The sequence below is a fragment of the Lepidochelys olivacea genome (assembly GCF_965140295.1).
Source record: "Lepidochelys olivacea isolate rLepOli2 genome assembly, chromosome: 1".
Lineage (NCBI taxonomy): Eukaryota > Metazoa > Chordata > Testudines > Cheloniidae > Lepidochelys > Lepidochelys olivacea.
In genome coordinates, this window is record NC_140411.1 from 118,083,184 (window position 1) to 118,093,544 (window position 10,361).

Consider the following 10,361-nt stretch of genomic DNA (forward strand, 5'->3'; position numbering starts at 1 on the left):
AGCAAGACATGTAGGGGCATGCCTATGGACAGAAGTCTAAGGCTTTTTCATGCCATGTGCTGTGAAGCTTGTGTTTGGGACACAGGAAGTACAAGCTATATGGTAAAAGCAATATAAAGGGCAGCTGCATCATCTCCATTTCATCTTCAACCCTGCTTCTTACCTCTGGAGTAACTTTTGTACAGACAAAGCTCTGCAGGACTGAATTACCCATGTGGATGTGTTCCAGAGGGACCATCCAAGCCAGCAAACTTACCAATACTGCTAAAAACCTGATATATGCACTCTGTATGTATCTGATTGCTTTATCATTTAACAACTCTCTTCTTGTTCTTTCTTTTTTCCTTATAATAAACCTTTAGTTTTAGGTGCTAAAGGATTGGCTGGCAGTGTGGTATTTTGGGTAAGATCCAAACTGATATTGGCCTGCTAACATGGCTGACCTTTGGGGGTCAGAAGAAGATTTTGTATAGTCAGAGTTTTCAAATAACTTCTCACTGTACTGGACCTAAGTGCTGACTTGGAGCCAGAGAATTGGAATGCAATAAAGGGGGCTGTGTCATTTCTTTTTTTGCTTCTTGATAACCAGTGTGAGGGATCGGGAGCACAGTCTGTGACTCATTGGTGAGTTTAACTTCAGTGTTAACTACCAGTCTTTGGGAGAATCTGCTATCCTATTTGCAGGCTGCCCTGACCTTGGCATTTTTAGCGAGTGCTACCCCAGACTTCCTGGGCCACACTGCTCATCAGTCATTTCAGCTCTAGTAATCACCAAACAGAAAATAGGACTCTCACTGGAGTCCAATCGGCTCTGTGTTTATACATTAGAGAGCGGAGGGTTAAAGTTAGGGTGACCTCCTGAATCAGGACATGCTAAGTACATTTCTGCTGCCCTTTACTCATGCAACAGGGACAACAAATTTTCATTAACTCTACATAAAGTGAATATTAACCCAAAACAACCAAAATTGATCATTTTGGCAAAGCAAGTATGTTTGATGATCACCTAGGCAGAGTAGGTGTGTCTATGCAAATACAAGCTGCTCCTGAGGTATTTTACCCCAGTTCATCACTAGATTTCAGGGAAGAGCCCCTTCAAACCCTGCTAACATTGTTAATGGGGAACTGTCATCTAATGGTTGTATTTATAGTGGGGTCACACAGGGATTGGTTCTTGGTCCCTGGCTCTTTAACATTTTTATTAATGACCTAAAAGAAAACATAACATCATCACTGATAAAGTTAGCAGATGACACAAAAATTAAGGGAGTGGTAAATGATGTGTCACTGATACCAAGAGATCTGGATCACTTAATGTTAAGTGATTATAAGGGATAACAAACAGAAAAAAGCAGATTACTGAGCAAATAAAACAAAACACGCAAACCAAGCTTAATACACTAAATAAACAGGCTACAAATAGTAATTTCTCCAAAACAGCAATGTGCATTTTCATTGTTTTCATTATATCTTATGGTAAGTTTTATTTTTGTTTTTTCAGTATATCTTATTGTAAGTTCATAATTAATTTTCTGTATGTCTTCTTCATCATAACTGATTTCTTCATAAACCCATTCCATTGCATATCAGTGGCTTGGCCTGTATACATTCTTATTTATGCACTTTCATTTCAGATGAAGGAGTTCTTTTTCACATTCCCTCTTATAAACTCTTGTGGTGTCTTGTTAATGCAGAATGTCTGCCACATACCATACTTCTCCAGAAATGACTGTCTTTCACTGTGGGAGTGAATGATTCTGATATATTGTAGATAGCATATACAGTGGTGCTTTAGGAACAATGGTGCTGTTTAAATGTATTAATATCTATTATTTACATAGCATGCTACATGCTTTAAAAAACATAGTACATACCAACCATTCAGTTTTGGAGTGTGGATGATTATATTACCTTGTTCAATTTTTCTAGTTTATTATTTAATGTTCAATGATTATTTGCTTTAAAAAAAACCTTTCCATAATACAGGTTTGGGGTGTGGTCTTATTGAAGTCAGCTGGAGTTCTGCAGTTAGACTCACTGGAGGCCAGGACTTATCACTATTTGTTTAAACTATTGAAAACAGGCCATACAAAAACCAGGTTTGATACTGGCGTGAGTAGGTAGGGTACACATACATCAGTGTGATCCTAACCAGCTACTGTTTGAATGATTGATTGGTGCAGAATTGCTTGGACCTGTTTGATATTTTTTTTAAACAAGACAACTTCTTTCTTTCTTTGTGGACCAACAGAGTCTTAATCTAAGGAATATAGAGAGCCATACGATTATGTCATTGCCTAGTCTAATTACAAATCCTTGATTCATTCTGTTATCTCTTCTGTTCACCAAGTGATATACAGATCACATGGCTATTCAGACTTGAAACTCTTTACCTTTCACTTCATGCCTTACCAATCCTTTTGCATTTTTCTGTAAAACAAATGTGCAATATGAAATTATTTTATTTTTATCTTATGAAAAGAAGATTAATAGTAAGAGAAAGATACAACCCCAATTATTTTTTCCTGTTTAAGTTTGTATGGACTGTTAGTTTAGAATGTGGGGGTAGACTCCTGGCCACAGTGAAGTCAATGGCAAAACTCCCACTGACTTCATAGGGCCAGGATCTCACCCTGTAATTATTATCCAATGACCAGCAGGCTTTGAAGCAATCTAGTACTTTCCCCTGTGGTGATGTGACACCATTTTGGAATACTTTGCAGTTTTATATTCAGTAATTCTGAATGAAATCTTCCTGTCTCAAGCAAAGGCTTCATAAAGGAGGTTAGAGAGGGCAACAGGATTCTCCTCCCTCCCCCCAATAGGGAAAGATCAGCAGCACAACCGCGTAGGAGCCACTGTTGGTGTTCATGGACAGGAATAGCATCCACACTAGCTATATGGAGGCTGTGGTCCAGAGAATCTGTGTGAAGGGCATGGATGCAATAGTCATATGCATCACTCCCTGAATTCTGTGTTTCAACCGGATTGGATGACGTGTAAATCTGTACAGAACTTGGGGCTGCATTTGGTTTCATGCTAGATGAAACGTAATGCACAGACCAGTTTAAAATATTGCCGCATTGACCCATTTCATATTGACACCAAGACAGTAATGATTGCAATGTGTGGTACAGAATAATAGAGAATCTGATTAGAAAGTATGTGCTGCATCATCTACTCCATCTTCTTACATGGGTATTGGATTGTCTTCTCTGCTAAACTCACCACTTATATCTTAGGCGATGCCAAGGAAAACCAGTGGGATTGGTCAAGCTGTGTCAGAAAAGACAGAATTTAGTTCATATTTAATATAAAGGGGTGAGACACCCTGTGCTTCCCCTTTTGGTTGGGTGTGGCATTGCAGGTGAGCCCCATCTTCCCTTCCCCCAACTGGGTGTTAACCAATCTGCTTGCATAGATCAGGGCAATAAGAAGCCAAACAAACTAATCAAAAGAAGAACAGTTCCTTTAATGAAGCTACAGAGAAGAAGCACATGGAATAATAGATCAAAAGACCCTAGTTCAGTCTCCCAAACTAAAAGTCTGAAACAAAGTCTCTGTGTCTAGTCAGCCTAGCCTTCTGGGGAGAGAGAGAGCGAGAGAGCGCCATCCCTTGCAGGCTGTTCTGCTTCTAGTCTCCTTCCCCATGTTCAGGTTCCTCTTTCTGTTTAAATAGGTCACTAAGGGACAGTAAGGAGTCTTCTTAATTTCATCCAGGAGGTACAGTTTGTGAGATCAGGCTGACTCTACAAGGGGTAGTACACTCCTTCACCTCAAATTCATTTTTGATCACCTATATTGGTGGTAGTTCTCTGACCTGCCTTGGCAAATTATTTCATTATCTAACTGACCTCACTGTTAGCAAACAGTATCCAAAAGTTTAATCTAAGTTTTCCTATTTCTTATGTTCAGTTGTTGCTTTCTCATTCTTTGCCAATAACTCATCCTCCTTTTTGTGTTGTTACTTCTCAAATATTCCTTCCATTTACGTTACCTTTTCTCTGAGGTGTACTTCAGTTAATTAGCATAGCTTTAAAATATCATGAATATTTTACTAAATCTCCCATGATGCACCCCTTCCCCTCACCAGGAGGGAAGAAAGTGGAACATCATGGGAGCTGTAGTCGGGTCATAGAGTCCTGCTGTTAGAGGAGAATTGGGAGCATGAAGCATCTGAACTGAAACTTCCATGAAGCACTCTGATGGCAGTTTGAATCAATTTTTTTTTTTCAGTTTCTGGCTGAAAATTGAAAAATTTTCATCCAAAATATTTCACCACCAAGTCAGAATTTTGTGCAGAAAAAATCTATTTTCTGACCAACTCTCCTTCTACTTCTAACTCAGATCAGCAATGTTGTATCTTTCTTTGAAGTTGGCTACTATGTGAAATTAGTTGAGCTCTCATTCCAGTTCAGCTGTCCATATCACAAAACTACCATCGCAGTTGGATCAGGGAAGGTTTTTGGATACTTCACTTTTCTCTAACTCTAGTTCCTCTGCAACATGGTGGAGGTGCAATAGTGAGGCAAATTACCCAGTAAGTTCTGCTTATGTTGTTAATTAAAGGACTTCAATCTCAAGAGAAGAGTTTAACAGCTTTCATGAGCATTACATTCATCTTAAAAAATAATGAAATAATTGTGTGAAGAAAAGTTAACTTATAAAATGTTTAATTTTATCTTATCCATTTTTATTTAAGGTGCAAAATTTGGATTTGGCTTTCAAACCCCTCTTTGTTCTGTATTCTGTAAAGCATCTCAATTCAGGTAAGTGCGACTAAAAACACTGGTTTATAATTAACAATATGCTTAAGTGCTTTCCTTAATCAGGTCCAACATTTGGGCATGTTCAGATCCAGGTTTTAGAGTAAGGGAATTTGAATTCAGATTCTAATCCCCTTTCCCATAGCAAGGGAGTGTTCAGATCGGGACTTTATTAGTGGTATGTATGTCTTATAGAATAATTTATTTTTCTACCTATGTCTCGTGACTGTTTCATCAGGTAATACGCGTTAGGTCTTTTAGGTACAGATCTGCACTGTTAAATGGCAACAAGTTGAAGATGACAAGGCTCATCATTCAGTGATGAGAGCATCAGAAACTAACATTATCGTAGACCTAAATGAAGTGTGCTTTCTGTCTGCAGTCCTATTTGCAGACAAACTGTCAGCACTCAAGTAACTAGGAAGTTCAAAAATACTAGTGAAAGTGATTTCCCTGTCAAAAAATCAGCAACAGTTTGTTTACTTAAAATAATGATTTTTTGTTTGTTTTTGTTTTATTTATTTAGCTATGTACCCTTATCATGATACACTTTAATATCAAACTAAATCCATACAAGCTCATGGATACCATCGAAGCTACTTTCCTCATACAATTGATTTCTGACATTCTGAAAATCCTGTATGTGTGATATCAGTCTCTCACATACCACAATGAAGGGTAGAATATATGAGCCTGAATAGAACAGAAATACTATTTGCACATTCAAAAGAAATATAACCAAAATTACGAATGATTAAGGATTACAGAAGTGATGCAAAGTAGGACCCAGAACCTTCCTGAAGTGTGTAAAGTTACAGAATCTTAAAAGAACACGTTAACATCAAGTGAATGGTACTATGGTGAGGGACAGATCAAAGATACAGCAGGAATGCTTTAAAGACAGAAAACACCATGCATGCAGGGGGGTTAACAGCACACTGCTGAGAGGAATAAAACTTCCATTAAGAGGAAAGAAGGAAAAAACAAACCCTAGAACTGCTTTTGTTAAACAAGCAAACATAGTCTCTCCCACAAACTACTGGCTGGTGAAATGATCTTGCAAACTTTGTGAGTCAGATGAGGAAATGTCACATAATATGGATTGGCATCTGCCTCTGTCAAGTTTCTGGATCTCACCCAAAGGAGAAAACTCACACTACCACGTAGGGAAACTTACCACTTGACAGAATAGAACATTTCCTGACCTGACCAACAGGGATGCAACCTAAATGAAAGCTCCCAGGAGTGGATGGTCTAAAACATTTGATTCATTAGTCTGTTTAATCTTTGTGGTTGCTAAGAGAGAGATCCTCCTTGATTTAAATTCTGACAGATTGTCATCTCAAGAGGTCCCTGATCTCCTACCCACAACCAAGCTAATAAAAAAAAGCTACTGCCCATGTTGAAGAGAATTAGCATGAGGTTCAAGTGCAGGCTGAAAATTTAAAAAAATAAAATTTTAAAAAGCATGAAGGGCTTGGATCTCCCCTACATCCTAGTTCCACCCAGTACAGGGACTCGAGGCCATTCGACAGCCAGTCACTACTCCCCAGTCTGGGAATTTGGTATGTACCTGACCTACCCTCTGTGGAAGGTGGAGGAACTTTGGGGACCCTACAAGAGTGGAAGATCAGCCTAGCATATCAGAGTTCCACCACATGCCTTCTGCCCTCCCTCTGTGCCCCCCTACTGATCCCCCACACTAGTAGGGGATGTCTGGTGCAGGAGCTGTCTCTGCTGGTTACATATAGTAGAGGAGAGTTTTCCTCCACCAGGGGAATGGAGGCCATTTGAGGCTAGAATCTGGCCCCTCTCTGTCCCCTGAGCAATGCAAAGAGTCCAGCTCATAGATGAGACTCTTCCCTGAAGTATTTATCTTGGATAAATGTGTGTGTGCACAAGTTCATTCTCTGTGCGATTTAATATTTGCATGTGACTCAGAGCAGCTCTAATAATACCACAGCGGTATTGCATGCAACACAGTATTAAGAAAAAACCAAAGGTGCAGAGCAAGTACATGAAGTTAAATTCACCCCAGAGTGGAAGGCTTATGTAAATCTCTCCACACCACTTACTCCCTATGGTAAGCCTGTTTCGGGATTCTCAGAAGCAAAGGTGGAAAAACTACACAAGTTCCTAATAAAATGGTGCACGGGGCAAATTGTAAGCAAGCGAGGGCAGGAGCCAATGTTATATTTTCATGGATCCAGTTGTCCGGTGCCCCCATGTAGGATTTGCTGGGGGAGCCTGGCTGTGGATTGATGCCCCTCCCCATGCTTAATTCCCTACCAAAAGCCCAGTTATTGTGAAACTTGGGTTTTGTGCAGGACTTGTACTCTAATGACTCCAGCTTTGAGTGGGTGAGAGTGACTTTCACCCGTAAAGCATACACCATCCCTCATGTACTCTTGTGAAAAAGTAAGTCCATATAGCTGATGATCATTTAAATCATCCTGCTCTTACATCTTGTTTGTCTCTGGTATTCATTTGTTAATATTGTTGATGCACAGTTTTGGTATTAGTGACATAAAAATCAATATTTTTCCCTATAGAAAGTCACCTAGGCACTAGTTCCCTGATGGGAATTCGTCCTTTGTTGGTACTGCTGGCCAGTTGGAGTCCGTGGCACAAAAATTCAGAAAAAAACCCAGCTATCTGAGACAGACATATGAGCCAGAAAGGGCGCGATGGGGCCCCTGGGGAAACTCCCCCAGCTTAGGAACAGTGTAGGGCTGGAGAGCAGCCTCTAGTATGGGGGAAGGGCCAGTGGTCTGAAGGGGGATATCAGGAGTAATAGAGGTAGTTGCTCTGTGTAAAGCTGCCACAAATTAGAGTAACCCTAAGGGCTTCTGTAATTTATGCTGGGAGCTGTTCTCTTCCCCAGGGCATCCCAGAATCTGGGAGATGCAAAGACCACATTATGTGTCCCCTCCTCCTGGGCTGCACCTCCTGGGTATCCTGCAGAGTTAAAAAAAAACCCTAACAAACCCTTTGGGAAAAAAGCCAAAAAACAAAGGATGTACACACACATAAAGACCAGACTCAATCACATTTTTGCATAACATTTCATGCACCTCTTTAAAAATGTAACCTATACAGTCTAAAAATGAGGGGATCTGGGTATTGCAGCGCTGATAAAAATCAAATAATAATAATCTGGACCTCAATGTTTCATTAACATTCATCATCTCCTGTTAAACCTTGGTATTTTATCTGCATTCATCCCTAACTGTATTTCTGACTCTAAGGTACTGTAGCCTACATTAACAGTCACTTTGGGTTTAACATGATAAAATGTACACTGTCAAGTCCCCACAAATCCCACATTTCCCTGGTCTCTCAGGCTTTAAAAACTCATTTAACACTGAGGGCTAATTAATTAACTGAATTTTCCTATATTTAATGGAGACTACCCTAAACCATAGAACCAAGCCCAGCTGAAATTTAGTTCACTGAAGTGGCCAATAATTACACCCATCTAGATCTAACAATTGCTCTAATTCTTATTTGTTGTTGTTAGTATTCTGGGTTTTATTGGAAATAATATTCGTAACAGTATATTATGGTTTAATTTTTTCCCTAATCTATGTCAGCAAAAAAGACTTTATAAAGCACTGAGTGCTATGGGTACTTGAACTGCTTTTCACTTTCACAACACACAAAGTTCAGGAAAAAAGACAGATTTATTATTTAACAAATTGGTAAACTTCAGGGAAAGATGTTCAACTTTTACACCAGCTGCATAAAAACTTTCATATGACTCCAGATGGTTGATTAACGTTTTGTATGTCAGCAAACTGCTTTTCTTTATTTGCATTGTTCTTGTTGGCTGTTGCAAAATTTATTTCTATTCATTGTCTTTTGTTTACAGGTGTTTGCAAAATAAATCTGTGACTTCAAGAAAGAAATCAAAGACTTGTGTAGCTGTTACTTGAAGTAGAGTACATTGGAGTAAAGAAGACTCTGTGTGAATTAACAATGAGACACAAATGAGCATGCATAAATGTGTGGTTATGAACATCTGTTTCAGGTACATCATTAGGTCACAAAAAGCCAGAATCTGCTCCTACTCAAGTCAATTTGAATTTTGCAATTGAGTTAAATAGAAGCAAATTTGAGTCCTTACAGAGGCATGTGAAAAAATGCTCATGACCAGAGAGTATTCCTTTTTGAAAAAAGAGAGTGTAATCTGAGAGTTGCTTGGACTAGAGATTTGGATATGCAACTATCTCTGACCCAATGGAATACAAATGTATTTAATGTTAAAAAAGCAACTATAGATCTGAGGCTAGGCTTATTTATCAGAAGACCTACTTTTTCAAATATAGTGTCCCCACATAGGCTAATGGTAATGGGCCTCATAAATGCTGCCTGCTGTCATAATTGTAACTTCCTTGGTGCTACATTAGCTCATATGTTTTGGGAGTGTCCCAGTATCAAGAATTTCTGATACAAGCTGGGTCAAAGGGCCAACTTGACGCTAAATTGGAGCCCTACCCCTTAAGTTTCACTCTTGGATATATTCCTGATGCCTCTAGGTTACCTGGTAACAAAGCAGTGTGGTTTCAATATACAGATTAACGAACAAATTAAACCTGCAAAAATGGAAAAGTCGATCTCCGCCAGACATTGATGACTGGCTCAGTGACATGGCAGAAAATGAATGACTGGCATTTTTCAGTAGGGGAATGCCTGAAAAATTCAAAACAATTTGGGCTGACTTTTTATGATTAAGGTAGAACTTGAAAACAGATATGTTGCTTCCCAGGTCCTCCCTTAATCCTAATCCTCTTTATTTATTTTGTGTATTATGATTAATTTGGTATAAGGGTGCATTTGTTATATTTGGAGAAAATAAAATACATATAAATAATAAGAGAGTGGCATTTTTGTGAGTTCAATAAAACATTTCTGGTCCCTGCTTTGCAATTACCCTGGAAAACTGTCTTTACTCTGTGAAAAGGTGATTTTACTGCAAAGGTGATTAATTTAAGTGTGGATTGGGGTCAAAGGGGCCTGGTTCTCAGTGGCTTGGTGAGCCAGAACATTTTTCACAATGGCATCATCTAAGTTTCCCTTCTAAAAATTAACTCTCCAGTATGTATGGTTGAGAAGATATGAATGAGAACTGAAGGTAATCAAAGCAATGATTTCTGCTGGAGTCTGCAGACAGTCTGAAACACTAGCTCTGAAAAGTATGAGTTGCCCCTGTTGATCTCTGTGGTGTGTTAACACTGAAAACTAGGATCATTTCAATGGCACTATGGTAATTATTTTACATCTGTTCAAAGTGTGCAACAGTGGAGAGGGATGATTTTTTTATGACGATCTGTGCATAATATCATGAGTAACACTGGAGTAAATCTTGTAGAGCTCCACCGAGCACAATGTGGTATGTGAGTCTTACCTAGGGTAAGCCAAGCCCAAAGCATATACATTTCACTGACTGACAGTAGATCCAGCACTGCACACATGATCATATTTTGAAAATTTGCACAGACTAATGTAAATAAATAGGAAGGGGATGTTGCAATAGGAAGTTAGCCCATACTCAGATTAAGCTAACAAGTAAGCAAAGTAATACAGAGCTGCCTG

The 10,361-nt window shown here is 39.1% G+C and overlaps 1 long non-coding RNA gene across 2 annotated transcripts in view; it reads left to right on the forward strand.

Annotated features, from left to right (window-relative positions):
* The window catches only part of LOC311519274, a 58,312-nt gene extending 48,723 nt beyond the window's left edge, over positions 1–9,589 (forward strand). For both annotated transcript variants that reach the window (XR_014711242.1, XR_014711243.1), the window contains 2 exons: positions 4,703–4,769; positions 8,638–9,589. This is a non-coding gene — a long non-coding RNA (uncharacterized lncRNA). The remainder of the gene's footprint in view (positions 1–4,702; positions 4,770–8,637) is intronic.
* The last annotated feature ends 772 nt before the right edge of the window (positions 9,590–10,361 follow it).